Raw genomic sequence first — 15817 nt, 5'->3', positions numbered from 1 at the left:
GCTTTCAAGTGATGTAGCTGTAAGGAATAATGGTACAATAATGATAATTTAAAAAAACACAATTCTTCAAATATCCAACAATAAAGATAAATAAAATATGTAATTATTGTTCATTTTGATACAGTGTTAATCAAGCTGTAGCTCAATTAGCAAAATAACAATGCACATTTTATTAAGGAGAAGCCTGCATTGGCGAAGTCGATGTTTGGATTCTGAAACTGTTGCATAGTGCAGCCAGGAAGTAGCCGTGCCTGCCTGATACAGACAGAGTCCTTAGCCACAAGAGATCTCTGCTCTGCTGAATCATCCGCAGCAGGGGATTTACAACACAACTGCAGTAAAATATTTACTGGGATTCAAAGCTTGTCTGTTGGCATCCAGATGCAGGTAAGGACCGAGCTGGGCTGAAATGAACATCCTGAATCCAATTATTAAAAACACTCTTCTCGGTGGAAATTGGTAACATTTCTGCTTTATTTTGATGTCAAACTGTGTGTAAAAAAACATAGATTCGTGGTAGAGAGGAAAGATTTGTGGCAGGCAAGGATGTGAGCCAAATTCGTATCTATGATGTTGAAAATGCTTTGGCTTAGCCCCTCAGCACGAGGACACCAGAGGCCGACTAAATGTTTCATCAGAGCTGCAAAAAGATGATGCAAATTATGCAGAGCCCAGAAAGTAAGGCAAATTGCTCCCTTATTTCAAGCTTGTCTCCTAATTACAGAAGACCTCTCCCATTTTAGGACTTCATTTTGTCACCCAAAGGCAATAGTAGCAATGAGTTCTCAATCTAAGTCCCTGTGGCAAATGTTATTATTGGAGCACTCAAAGCACTATATGGAAAACACCAACCAACATCACCTACAAAAAATCCTGCTCATTACAATACAGATTGAATAGTGGAAAACTGTCTTCTGTCACGGAGAAATACGAGTAGTATAAGTTTTAAAAATACAGTATAACATTAGCACAGACCAAGCACCGAGTGTCTCTGCTAGCGTCCTCTGCCTACACACTGACTGCTGTTGAAAGTGTGATGATCTCAAAGGACACCCTGATGGATACCCCCACAAATTCTTTCTGAATACACGTCAGTGATTGGCCTACTCATTCTTCTTTTCACTTTTTTCTTTTTTTTTGGCAAGAAGGAGCATGGGAATCATTTGCATTATCTATCAGTCACCAGGCAGTTTGTTTAAGCATACTCCATCTGCAGAAACATCTATCACTTCAACGTATGGATCGCCTATGATTCATTAATTGCATTATTACATGCATTAAGAAAGAATTGAAAGAATTTCATTATTAAGTCATTCATTTATTCATTGATAGTCAAATAATCCTACTTCCATCTGAGCCTATTGGAGCTCATATTCACACACATGTACTGGGCATATGCAAACACAATTTGCATCCATTTAAGAGAATGCACAAAGATACATTTGCACATATTAACACACAGTCAAACACACATACACACACACACACACACATACACACATACACACACACACACACACACACACACACAAACAAAACAGTGACACATCTCCATAAATGGAAACAGTGAACAGTTATGAAACCAGACACGGAAAGTGGGAATTCTCTCTCTCTCTCTCTCACTCTGTCTCTCTCTTTCTCTCGCTCTCTGTCTCCAGTGTCCTGTTTTTCTCCCACTCTCTCCCCTTCATCTGTTCTACATTATGTTTTCTGCTATCTCACAGTCTAACTCCACTCTCTCTATTCTCTGCCTCAGCCTCTCATTTTGCAGTAATTTAGGTAAATGGGTCTTAGCCAGCAGAAAAAATAGGGCTGTGAAGGTGAGCAGCGCCATGAATCTCACTGCTGGGGAGAGAGAGCAGATGTGCTCAGACACCCCACATAGATGTATGGTGAAAACACAGCCAATGACAGAGAAAGGCTGTGTGTGGGGCTATGAGACCGTGTGTGTGCTTGTGTGTGTGTGAGTCAAGTCTTTGTGTTTCTCTATATATATACAATGGCTATCAGGAGAGACTTATTGCATTCCACTTTTGTCAGCAGAACACAGGGGATCTTAAGCCTTATCAATTTCCTTTAATTGCGATCGGATCATCTGCCAATCATGTGAACAACACACAATCACACATCTGAAAACATGCCCATCCAGGTATATAAACCACCAGCCCAGTGAGGACGACATTGGATAAAAGTCGTCATTAAAAAGCTTTTTATATCTCTCGCTATCTCTCTGCCTGTCTTTCTCCCTCACACACATACACAGTACACAAAAATATCTGACACACACACAAACTCACAAAACAATGCACACACATAGACATGAATCAGGGTATAATTTATTGATCCCTGAGACAGAGCCACAGTCCACTGGGAATCTTCAGCGCCAAGCCTGACTGGTCTCAATAGGCAGAAACATGCCAAAGAAACAGTACTCAGGTAATCAGTTCTAAAACACTTCTCTCAAAGTGCTCATTTAAATGTTTATAGAAAATACCATTGGACTCTTAAAACTCGACTTGTTTTGAACTTTTAACTGCAACTAAACCAAAACTGGTGACAGAGATATAGCACTCAGTGAAAAAATACAGAAGTCAACAAACATAGTCACCATTACCGGCACTTACATTTGAATGAAATACAATATTAAAGCAACTACAACGAAATTTCATTTTGTGTTAATTTGGTGGCCCCTGCAATAAAACTGGCAGTGGTTCCCCAAAAGTAGACTGCATTTCCCATGAACACACCCACCTCATGTCCTAAAGATCTTAATCTGGTCAGTACATGTGAGTGAAATAAAGACAACTTATCTTTAATACTATTTTTCTTTTTTAAACACAGCTATTTGCGGGATGCATACCAGTGGGGTAATGTATTTATCTGTTGGTATATAAGATTAATAACTGTAATATGACGATGGGGTTACATTAAACTAACTTTAGCCAACGTGTTAGCTAGCTTTGGTTTAGCTACCAATGTAAATTAATACATTGGCGTAAAACTACATCTCACAATGTATTTCATGAATAAAATAGATATATTACACACCTTAGTCTAAGAGGGAGAGGGCCAATTCAGGATCAGTTTGGAATCTATTCATATCCTGCAATTCTCTCCATCTGACCAAGGTATTTTTGCCAGTGCTCTATCACTGTATCTTTTTGCAGTTTTTGGTTCTTCTGTCAATTCTTTTCGTTTTCTCTTTACTGACCCTGCTCCAGTATCATCCATAACTACAAAATATAACGTCAAAAGACAGACAAAATTCTCCACCTGTTTTAATTGGCAAATGTAGCACTCACTGTAAAACATCCTGGGAAAATGCAAACATAGGCTGTCTGTGTGCCATAAATCGCTTTGTAAATCATTTTTTGGAGAATGCTGGGACAGGCATTTTGAGTAACAATAGAAATAAACAACCTTCTTGCTGATGGTCTTGTTTGCTGATGTAGGTCATAGCGTTAAAATGAGACATCGTAACCAATAAAATCTCCTTGTAGCCGCTTTAGCACTAATCATAATTTCATTTGAAATTAGCTTTACAGTGATTGTTTGTATCTGGATTAACAAACTGCACCAAAGATATGACACAGTAAAATTAGCTAATTTAGGCTATTTAGACAACATGACAACAAGGCTAACAGTCAGGGTACCCATCTTTGAAAAACACACCAGCACAGTCTGAACAACAGCAGGTATTTACGTTCTTCCCATTCTGCAGACATCATGTTATGCAGCATTTGACCCTCCCTGCCTGGTTAATGCCCACGCCTGCCAAACATCTCCAGTTTGTAATGTAGGCTCTCTGTTAAAAAAAATCTAAACCTCAATGACTATAACAGACTTGACAAAGCTCCTTCAGAACCGCAGAAGTCATCACACAACTGTTTTCACAGGCCGAGTCGTATTCTCCATTAGTCAACATGACAGGTATTGAATATATGAAAGTATTCAAGCAGGGCACTTTTCCTATTCAGGTGCAGTTGCACCATGGCCAGATGTTATTGGCAGTGACTGAATATAATATGGTGCAGTGGAGAGGATTACCCAGGATTCCCTGAGAGTTTAACGAATGACAGAGCCACACAATAGGGAAGAAAATCATGTTGCAGGTTTTCTGACACAATACGATATGACAGTATTGCAATGTGAAGTGATTAAATTACAGCCTTAGCATTATATGATAGAAAGCCATGTTCTGCATGAAGACTTAATCTCCTTAATCCTTAATCTTTATCTATCTATCTATCTATCTATCTATCTATCTATCTATCTATCTATCTATCTATCTATCTATCTATCTATCTATCTATCTATCTATAGCTAGAGAGCATTTGTGAAAGCACTGCTCTGCCTGCTTACTCTCGTGTTGGGCATCACTGCACCACCTCTTACTGAGTTTAAGTGGTGGAACAGGCAGCCAATTGACCACTTTTAACTTGTCTGGCCTCATCATGTCTGTAGTGCTGCCTGCATTAATTTTAAACAAAAAAAAAAACATTTGTACAGTTCTTTTGTTTGGTCCTTCACTGCAGTCACTGACATTGAGCTGATCACCTTTTAAAATGTAAATAAATACATAGTCAGTAAAGTGTTACATATTTCATATTGCTTTGTAACATTTTATTCAAAGTAGTCTTTTAGTTTAATCAAGGGCCCAAAAAAACAGGAGAAGTAACAAGCAAATAGGATATCAGAATAGACACCTGAGACCACCAGGACAACCCTCTAAATACTTTTCATTAGGAGCTCATTTGGAATCAAAAGTAATTTATGAGGTTACTGGCTGAGTACTGATGGGTGATAATCAGACCTGAATACTAAGGACACAGAAGGAAAACCTCCTCTCCTCTTCCCTCATCCCCTCTTCCTCTGTCTATCAGACAGACATGCTCAGAAAAAACACTGCAGTCTCATTCTATATATGACCTACTGACCCTGTTCATAATGTGCAGTTGGCTGCAGCACTGGCACTGCAGCCAACACACACACACACACACACACACACACACCCAAACAACACACACACGCACACACTCAGTGCAGATATAGAGTCACCTTTCAAAAATGCTGTTGTGGTATAAGCAGAGATGCAGACAGGGAGGAAGAAAAATCATTTCCTGGTTTTTAGCCTGGAACAGGAAAGCAGGAAAAAATGGAGCTGGAAGCAGTCCAAGGTGTTTTCCTTCTTGTCGGCCTGCCTGCATACAAGTCGCACCAGCATGACAGCAGAGCCTCCAACTAGCCACACCAGCCTACTGGAGCGTAACAGTGAGCCAGCTCCCCCAAATCACCCCAATATGTCACTTCTGTGCTGTCAAGGTCAACCGTCTATTCGCATTTTGTCACTCTAAAAGCTTACATCTAAATACAGGCCCACAGTAATGTGGTGATTTATCTTGTTTTGGGCTATTTCCTTGGGCACTTCCATTTTGTCATGCAAATTCACTCTTTATTACACACACACATGCACACACAACGTATCCTCTCTGGCATCTGAATGATTTGTAAAACAGCATTCAATTAATGTGTTTCACATGTTTCCAATCCAAAAAATATATATTTCTTAAACATGGTTTCAATGTTAACAGTTTTTTTATTTGGATATTTGCAATGCATCATCTTTAAGGGTTTCGGTACTGTTGTTTCTGATCAACCGTTTAACCAATCAAGTCATAAGATGGATCAAAATGAGAAGGGCAATGAATCAGGAGAGAAGGAAGAACTAGACAGTTTGCTTGCTGCAAGCTAGTGCGCCTGTGTGTCTGACACCGTGAGTTAAAGATGATTATATTGGGGAGAGCTGCACTTTTGCCCGGGAGAGCCCACGGTTGTATTGGGGGAATGAATTGCAATGGCTCTAGACTAGACATGTAAATGTCTATAATTAAGATAATAGTGACTTTGCTTTCGGGATGAAAAATAAGCTGCTATCAAACACCTGCTCTAAAGAAGCCACCCACATCCTGTAGAGGCAAAGATAAGTCTAGGCCAGAAGCTCTGTCTGATACTGCCACAAAACCACTATATTTCCATAATATTCTTCTATGTAGGCGCATAGGACTGTGATAGTCCACGGTGGGTTTAAAGTAATCTAAATGTTCTTGATGGTGTTTTTATCTCATCTGTTGTAAGAATATACAGTGGAGCTTACTGTACAGTATACCACTGCTTTCCAGTGCGCACACCAAACCCTTTAAAATGTGCAATGAGGCCACTGCGTGCCTGGTTCTTTATCCAAAGTGTTTCCCAACACACTTAAAAAGACATAAACAAACACCAGATAGACTAGGCTTATTGTCTGTGTGTGTGTGTGTGTGTGTGTGTGTGTGTGTGTGTGTGTGTGTGTGTGTGTGTGTGTGTGTGTGTGTGTGTGTGAAAGAGAGAGAGAGCGAGAGAGCACAGCGCGAGACAGCCATGTTCTCCCAGCCTCCTCGAGCCAGTAACCATGACAACAGGATGGCTGGGAGACACGGTTCAAGCTCAATTGAGGCCGGTGTCTTTCTTTTCCTCCAAAATAGACCTTGGTCGCGTTTCAAGATCGACTTGTCCTCCTAAAAGCGGAAAGGAAACGCTTTTTTCTTTCTCTTTCTCGGGGGACAGAGAGGGAGAAAAAACACACACCTCCATAAAATCCCACGGCCCGCACGGTGCATACCTTTCAGCCCACATTAGCTCAGCACAAACACGGCTGTCCGGTGCGACCAGGCTGCGGGCTCTGTGTACATTTTCGTTCACAGATTAGCAAGAAAAACGGGAGGCGAAACCTCAACCGCAGCCTCCACGGGACAGGCTTTTACTCGTGTCGCTAATGAACTAAAACACATGATATCTAAGCATGGGCCACGTTACCACAGCCAGTTAAAACAGAGACTCAGCAGCATTCACTAGCTTCAAAGACGCCAGGGTTTGAACAGAAACCTATGTGTCCTGTAGGAAAACTGTAGGATTCACTCACCGGTCAAATGCGTCCAGTCAGATGCGGAGAAGTAGAGTCCTCTCTACATCCACACCGGGGAATAACACTGACAGACGGGCTCTTTTCTCTCCCCACGCTGAGCGTCCTTCCCCGCTGCCCCCCTCTCACCGGTGTGCGCGTGCGACCGTCGTTCACGGCCGCCGCCGACCGAAGCTCGCGGTGAAGTCTCGCGCCTCCGCGCAGGCTGGTAGGGGCAAGCGGGAGGTCCAAGCGGCGGAGGGCGATCACTGAGCGGACTGATGAATGGATGGGCGAGCGGAGGCGTCCTCCCCGTCTCCTCCTCTCTGTGGAGGCGCTGTGGGTCTGAATGGTGATTCCGCTCCTCGGACTGCTCCGGAGCACCGTCACTCTCACACAGCGCGCGGTGTGAACGGGACGTGTCCAGAGGGCCTGTTGATATCAGACACTGTAGCCTGCAGTGAAGATTAGCACTGGCGGTTGTGTTGACACAAGCCCTCCTCCTCCTCCTCCTCCTCTCTGACCACTGCTGATATAACTGCCCAGACCTACAGTATATTAGAGTATCATCTAAGTGTGTTAGGCTCTAACTTTATCAGAAGAAGTGGATGCAGAGTAAGAAGAGGGTGTCAAGTGGCTCCCAGACTGAGCACCAAGGATGCCCAGAGCACCTTGGGAGGGGACCATGACTTCCCCAGAGGGATGGGTTGTTCAGCCTGACATTTCTGTGTTTCACCACATACTGCACTAGCATGGGGAACAAATGTTGTTGGGGGCAAAAGTTGGGGAATTGACCAGAAAAACAGTTCATGCAGATGATTTACAGACAGTCAAATAGTGCTGTCCAAGGTCCAAAGTGCTGCAGCTGTCATATCCTGGATGTAGCATTGGTCATGCTGCAGTTTGGTTTAGATGGGAATTTTATTCCTGCAAGGGAAAACATGCCCCATGGAACAGTCAATAGGCTGCTTTTATAGACTGTTAGATATGTTACTCAATACAACAACTGATTTAAAATCAGAATGCCCAAACAAATGAGGTAAATTCAAAGTATGGCTCTGATCTTTGACCTGCTTGTCATTGTGAATAGAAATATTCCAACAATGTCACTGTTCTATAAAAGTTTTCTATCCATCCATTTAATATCTACACTTGTCCATCCTGTGCAGGGCCGTGCACGGCTGGAACACTCTGGGTGGGGAGTGGGGACGCAGCTTTCACACGGCGAACATAAATTTCTCTCTGTCAAATTGTTGTAAGCGATCAAATAGGCCCTGATGTTTACTCTGATCACAGAGGACACTCATTACTCGTGGTATTTACAGCATTTCCTCCTGATCTTTGCCAGTTCGTCTTTTCTAGAGGTGCTAGTCATTGTGGAGGAGACAGTCAATACTCTTTCCTTTGTGGCGGAGCCATAATTACAGCCTATCCAACAGAGAAATACCACTGATTAAACCGCTTTAAAGAAGACAGTCAGTTATGTAGGCTGGAGAACAAAGATGAATGGCTTTCAGTCTGAGCTGACATTTTCTGAAAAACTTTGATTTGAGAGTGAACATTCTTTTGTGTGTCTATATTTACATATATGTGTATTATATATGTGTGTGTTTGTGCCCACTTGGGGAATAGATTGGGGGTCTGACTTTTTCCCAATTATTAGACAGAGAGGGAGAGTGATAAATGAGGCATGGTTTGAGATATCTGTGATTGTGATGTCAAAAAGCAAATTATGCCCGTTCAGAGCCTGTGATGGTGCCGCCATGTTTGGTCTGTTGGATGGCCGAGGATCAGACACGAACTGTTACATTTCTTTACTGACAGACAAGCAGTTCATTTTATCTGCCGGCACATACAATAAATTAGCCTGTGTCCACTCTGCCCTTGACAAAGCATAGAGGACATTGCTCCCACTGTACCGGCATATGCCCACCACCCATTTTTCACTCCCTTTTTACACATCCCCCATGTGTAAAACCAGCACAGTTAAATCAAGTCAAGAACCAGTTCGAACCATTTGTGTTGTTTTTCAAACATACAGTGCAGTGCTTTGAAAGGTATTAGTCCACCGCAAGGTCAGAAACAGAAGCCAGCAGCACACAATCACATATGTGGCTCTGGGCTGTCTGCTGCCAAAATGTTTTACAGTGTTTTCTGATGTTGAATACAGTCCTTAAAGCATCCTACAGCAGTGTTGAGCTTTACTGTAGCACAGACTGAGAATCTCAGCCTCCAATCCAGTGATCTCCAGTGATCAATAGCACATTAGAAGGAGACAGAAGAAGAGGGGAGTGGCTGAAAATAGATAAGGGGAGAGGAGGAAGAGAAAAAAGGGGGGATTTCAGAAGAAGGGAGAAATGCATAAGGCATGTGTGAGGACAGAACAAAAGAGGCTGGTGTGTGTTTGAAGACAAGGGGAGGAGAAGGTTAGGGAGGTGAGGACCAAAGCGAGACAGGTAGAGGGGGGTTATGCAAGGAGAGGAGAGAACCACGGAGGCGAGGGGAGGGGGGAGGCAGAGGGTTGAAGATGACAAAGAGAGTTCAGAGGATGACCGAGGATAGAGAGAGAGAGAGAGAGAGAGAGAGAGAGGTAGAAATAGTTTGGGGGAAACCCACTGCAGACGCAATGTCAATCCTAATTACTAATTCATTAACCTGCCCAGTTCCCTTCCCCCTCTGTAGCCACACACACACACACACACATGCACTCACTGCTCCCTGTTGTGTCCCTCCTCCGTGTCCCACGAGAGGCGGAGGGATGGATGGAGAAATGAAGAGGTGTGTCTGCAGCTAAGTGACATCTGCAGGGCCGTGATGGCGGCAACGTGTTGGGAACACTGGAAATCCCTGATGTGACAATGGGATGGAGGGAGGGGAGGGAAGGGGGAGGTAACTGGTGAGGAGAAAAAGCTAACAGCTTGCGTTTTGGTTTGTTGGGGTGGGTGGTCTCCCCTGATGGTGCACATAAGTGTGTTAATGTGCACAGCTATGGTGTCAGAGTATGTATATGTGTGTGTGCCATCATGCATGCATTTACCTGTTTGTGAGCGTGTGCTCTGATGTGCAATCACAATGTGTGCTGGCATGAGGAGTGTGTGTGCATGTGTGTTAGCATATTAAATGAAAGCAGATACCAGGGAAGATAAATCAATATGCTGATGTTGGTGTGCTTCAGTAATAACATTGTGAGTATAATGAAAGTGAGGGGGAGGTGCTAGACAGACTGATGGTGTGTGTCTATAGCTACTGCTGCATGGCTCCTAGCTCTTTGTGTGTGTGTGTGTGTGTGTGTGTGTGTGTGTGTGTGTGTGTGTGTGTGTGTGTGTGTGCGCGCGCGTGTGTGTGTGTGTGTGGGCGACAGAAGTGCACACATAGATCTTAGCATCCAAACACACCAAGACCTCCTGCAGCATTCCTGTGCACATGCTCACGCAGACAACTCAATATGAAGATAGATACAATTCGCACATACAGGGACACATATTCACGCACCCAAGTGTACACACACACATACACACACACACACACACACACACACACAGGAGGATGCAGTGCTGCTGACTGAGGTGGAATTAAATAGAGAAATCCTCCAAACGAGCATCGATCCACAGAGTTTACAGCGTTGGCTCCGTCTGCCACGGCAGGCCAAACAACAGGGAGCTCTGTGAGACAGCTGGGGCACACACACACTCACACACACAAGCAGGAGGCATTGCAGACTCACATACAACGCATCCATGCACACACGCACACACTGTAGAATACATGTGCACACATGGTGTGGGTCTTTGATTTTTGATCAGAGGACTTCACAGCAGTATGTCCTTAAGAGTGTAAAAGCATGTGTGCATCTCTGATATTTTGATGCTACATTAATCTGTGTGTGTGTGCACGCACACAAGCACATGTACAGATTCACTGCTGAAGATGAACACAAATGGCACAAGCAGCTTCAGAGTCTTTACTATTTGGTTTAGTAGCATATCAAACCTCCCATGACAACATTCAAGAAGTTATTTCCTTGAAAAAAATGAATAAATAATCAAATAATCAAAATTCTGTTTTGCAGCAGTGATATGAGATGTTTACAAGTGCAGAAAGTTAAAGAAAGTAAACAGGAGTTCCAATAAACTTTTTTTTAGCTCATATTTTATATTAAGAGTAAAATTTAGCAAAGATGGAGATGGAGAGGAGGAAAATGTGTCCAAGTTGATTAAAACCTAAAGCCAACCTATAATCACTATTCTAACAACAATGAATCACTTGCTAGTTTGCATGTGAAGGGGTCCCTTCTATTAATTAGCTTTACATACATCTGTCAGGTGATTGTTTTGCTATTCTGGCCTGCAGTTTTACTATTTTGGTTCAGCTTTTAGTGAAAAAGCTCTAAAAACCCATTGTACACTACCTGCTCAGCACCAGCTGATGGAACAACAGAGTTAGAAATTAGAAACTAGCTGCAAACATAACGGAGCACTTGGCTCCATTATGTTTGCAGCTAAAGAGCCAGATATTTCCCTCAGGAGTTGGTGGAGACCAAAAACAGAGAAAAAGGAGAGTGAATACTGATTTGCCAGGCGGCCAGAGACACAGCTCCAAATCAATGTTCTGTAACTACTGGATATATAAATGGGTAACTGTTTGCTAACAAGTTCGCTAGATCAATTTTATGGGGAATGTCCGTAATGTGTTTACAGCTTGGTTGCACCACCCCAAGTGGCCCAAAAATCAACCACTATTTTAAGGGAGTTGTTGAACATTTCCTCCTTTCTGGGAGTGAGTTGACAAGACTGACACCACTCTCATGTCTGTAATTCACATTTGGAGCTAGAGCCAGGATGTGATTCGCTTGTCCTTGCATAGAAAGTTGAAGCATGGGAAAACAATTAACCTGGATCTGTCCAAAGTTAAACAATACTCCCACCACAACTCTAAAATCTCTCAACACAGTGCTTTTTATTTTGTGTAAAAATACAAAAAAATGACCATCTCCCAGAATGTCATAGCTAACAGTAAATGGTTGTCAATTGTTAAATGCAAACCTGTGGATGTTACAAGGTCACAAAAATGGACACCTGTTCCCGGTAGATAATTGTCCACCATTAAAAACGCGTATTCTGTTAATTTATTACATTTGGGAGAGGGAGTGCTGGAGGAAGCAGACATTTTATCACTGGGGCATCATCAGTAACATAATGGCCTTGTTCCACAACATCTATCTCTGCCCAGTCTCACCTGAAAGCAACAGATTCAGTGAACAAAAAGAAAGAAACATCATTCTTACCTTCAGTCTGGACATCATTATTTAGCTGCATGGCTATGTGTTGGGCTCCAGTGAATCCCTTCACTACCTCGACAGCATTCATTACCACTGAAGAGGAGGGGGACACAACATGTCAGCACTTGTGCGTGTGAGTGTGTGTGTGTGCGCACAAAAAGCATGCCAGCATGTGTGTGTGACTCTCATCTGGGTCATTATATCCACAGGCATGAAAAAGCGGGTTACAATGACACACATCCCTCCACGTGACAGACGGGGGGGGGGGGGGCGTCTTCCTTGAAGCATCAGTCACTTCCACCTGTGACCACTTGTCCTTAAACTGAGGTAGAATATAGAAGTAAGAGAGGAGATACTGTGTGCGAAAGAGGTAAAATATCTATCTATCTATCTATCTATCTATCTATCTATCTATCTATCTATCTATCTATCTATCTTCTTATTTGCTCTAAAGGAAATGGAAGTGGTTTTGAAGAATCTACTTCACAAAATTTGTCCTGAGTGAAGAGACAGAAAAATGTTTTTCTTAATGGAGAAACCCATTACCTGTTTATTTGTATGTGTGTGTATGTGTGTGTGTGTGTGTGTGTGTAAGAAAGAGTGAGAGAGAAAAAAGAAACACCGGCGACCTTGCCAACACGGTGACAGAATGCATGTTAGAGACACTGTGTGTGCGTGTGTATGTGTGTGTGTGTGTGTGTGTGTGTGTGTGTGTGTGTGTGTGTGTGTGTGTGTGTGTGTGTGTCACGCGCCAACTAGGAGTCTGCTGGGCAGCCAGGTCAACTGACAGACTGGTTACCACAGCAACAGTGCCACACTCTGTCCCTCTGTGCCAAGTTTTAAATATGCAAGTCGTATAAAAAATATGGATGTCTGACTGTCTCTTAAAAGTTTCTGGAAGGCGGCGTGTTGATCCCCAGGAGGAGTGACACAATTAAACCCTTAGTCCTGACAGCGCTACATCACTGTAAATTGGTCTAAAGGAGCGGACCTGTCTCATCTGGTATAGAAGACGTGCAAAGCGTCAAATATCCGTGCAAACTCACCCACCACTGAACTCGGTTTTCTTTCACTCAGCTTTGTTCTCTCTCTCTCTGTTGTGCAGCACGTGACCCTCCGTCTGGCTCCGGAGTTGTCACTAGTGTCACTGGTGTCAGTGGAAATGACAAGCAAAAAAGAAGCCACCCAAACAATGAATCAAGCGGCTTCTGTATGAACAGCATTGTGTGTTGTGTGTATTTAAGTGTCGAAAATGAAATTCACTGGTGTTTTCCTGTCACCTCACATCTCAGAATAGTAGTCTCAGCTGCTATTTAAATGACACTTTCTACAGACTTGTCTGCATTCCTCTTTGAGCCCAGTTGTCATTGCTAACAGTTAACAAAGTAAGTTTTGGTCACTGTTGTCTGTTAGCGGCAAGAAATAGTATTTTTACAGACAGAAATGACATTTATATCCAATGTATACACGTTATCCGCTGCACATTCTATCCAGTATTTTTCTAAACATTGTATCAGGAACATCTGCAAATTAAAGCTGCACTCATGTAACATGAGGGACCACAGCGAATTATCACCTAACTCTATGAAGCTTTTTCAGCTTCTTTTAACTCAATGTTTTGGTTTTACTGCCCACAACTTTACTGTTTTGGTTCCCTCTCACAGCTCTCATCATCCACGTTTTCAGATGCAGCAGGCAGCTGTTTTTAGCAACAAAAAAAGCTCTAAAAACCAACCGTACACTACCTGCTCAGCGCTGGCTGACAGAGCGACACAGTTAGAAACTAGCTGCTGACATAACGGAGCACTTAGCTCCACTATGTTTGCAGCTAAAGAGCCAGATATTTCCCTCAGGAGGTGGTGCAGACCCAAGCAGAGCTAAAAGGAGTGAATGATTGGGCTTAAATTTGCCAGATGGTTCGACGCACGATTCCCTGGATGTGTAAATAAGGATTTGTTTTTGTAACACGTTGGCAATATCTTAATAAGTGAATTATATGTCAAACTTTTGTCTACAGCCTTTTCCACTACACCCGAGTAGCCAGAAAAGTCCAATCATGCTGCTTTAACTATTAAAGGCTGCTCCTTGATTACAGTCAAATGTTCTCCGACATTCTCTGTTCTCTGTAATTCAGGAACATCAGTGCATCATTATCTACAGCGGATGCCTATATTGATGCCTATATTACACACTGACAATAGCAGCCTCCGAGGGTTGATGATGTTAAAGTCAGCTGAAAACTCTCTCAAACTCATTATGCAAATTATGCAGAAATAGTCAACATACGGTATCATAATAGCGCGTCACATCGACCACCCAGGGGCACATGCTCCAGCACAGCTTGTTCTGTCGGTTAAATTACTTTGGGGACTAAAGCATTACATCTGAGCGCTCTGTTTAACCACGTATATCTCTCATGTGAATCCATGCTGATGCACATCCTCTTCACAGAGCAGGCTCCATGTCGGTGCGGTCCATGCATTAAACATGGGGCGGTTGAGGGGAGAACATATTGGAATACCAATTATTTTGCCATGGAAAACGACCATGTTGTTGAACAAGGCCCTCCAAAGCATTATGGGAAGTACAATACTGTGGTAAAACTTCTGTAAATGTTTGTATTTAGGTATACAGAATTTAAAAATGCACATGGAGACACGGGAACAAGATTGATTATGCAGATTTGGTCTCAGCAGACTTACTGGATGCCCCTGCTTAATTCCTCTCGTCTTTTGATGTATGTTCGATACCAGAGGTCAAAGGTTATGGAAAATGTTGTTGACTGTGTGTTTTTGGTGACGGCCCCCCAAAATGGACTAAAGAGCAGTGCTGGATTAACCTGCTAGGGGCTCAAAGGTTGACAAAAACTAGAAAATAGAGATGCATCTCAACAGGAACAGCTCCCCCCAGAATGAAAAATCCACAGAAACACCAGTGGTATCTATTCAACCACTAAACACACAGTTCAATTTCAGCTGTCTTTCAAACAGCATTTGTTGGGGTTGTCTCTTTACTGCTCTAAATACAGGTTTCCCATGGAGGACAATTCAATAACTAGAAAATATAACTGGGATGGACTCAGTGAGCTGTATAGGAGTTTTTATTTAGATAATTATTATTTTAGTCACACTGCACTTTCATTCACAAGACATGTGTTACATGACTTGTTTTATATAACAATGCTATCCTGCTTTCAGACAGTTCAAATTAGAACTGTTGATCTATTTCTGCAGCATGACTACAGAAGTGTTGGCTTGCTGTCTTCCTTTCCTCCAGCAGAGGGTGCTGTGCAAGCACAATTACCATTTGAATGAGGCCACATGTCTAATCCTCTCCCTGTGGATTCACACATGGACACAGTGTTTTGATGAGTGTCGGGACTTTCCCAAAGGTGTGCCATAACAAAGAACCATAAAGGTGCGACTATACCAGATAGGGATAAAAAATTATTTCCTGGTACTTTGTTATTCCTGTTATTAGCTTCTGTGGAATTTAAAAGGTGTGACCATGGTCTGATTAGAAGAAACTTGCTGTTATTGATAAAGTAACAACATGCAGAGGCGCACAAATGCACAGGCAGCTGACCTGTCCTGACCTTAAAC

Source organism: Pempheris klunzingeri, chromosome 9 (assembly GCF_042242105.1).
Source record: "Pempheris klunzingeri isolate RE-2024b chromosome 9, fPemKlu1.hap1, whole genome shotgun sequence".
In the NCBI taxonomy this organism is placed as follows: Eukaryota; Metazoa; Chordata; class Actinopteri; order Acropomatiformes; family Pempheridae; genus Pempheris; species Pempheris klunzingeri.
This window is presented reverse-complemented; position numbering follows the sequence as displayed.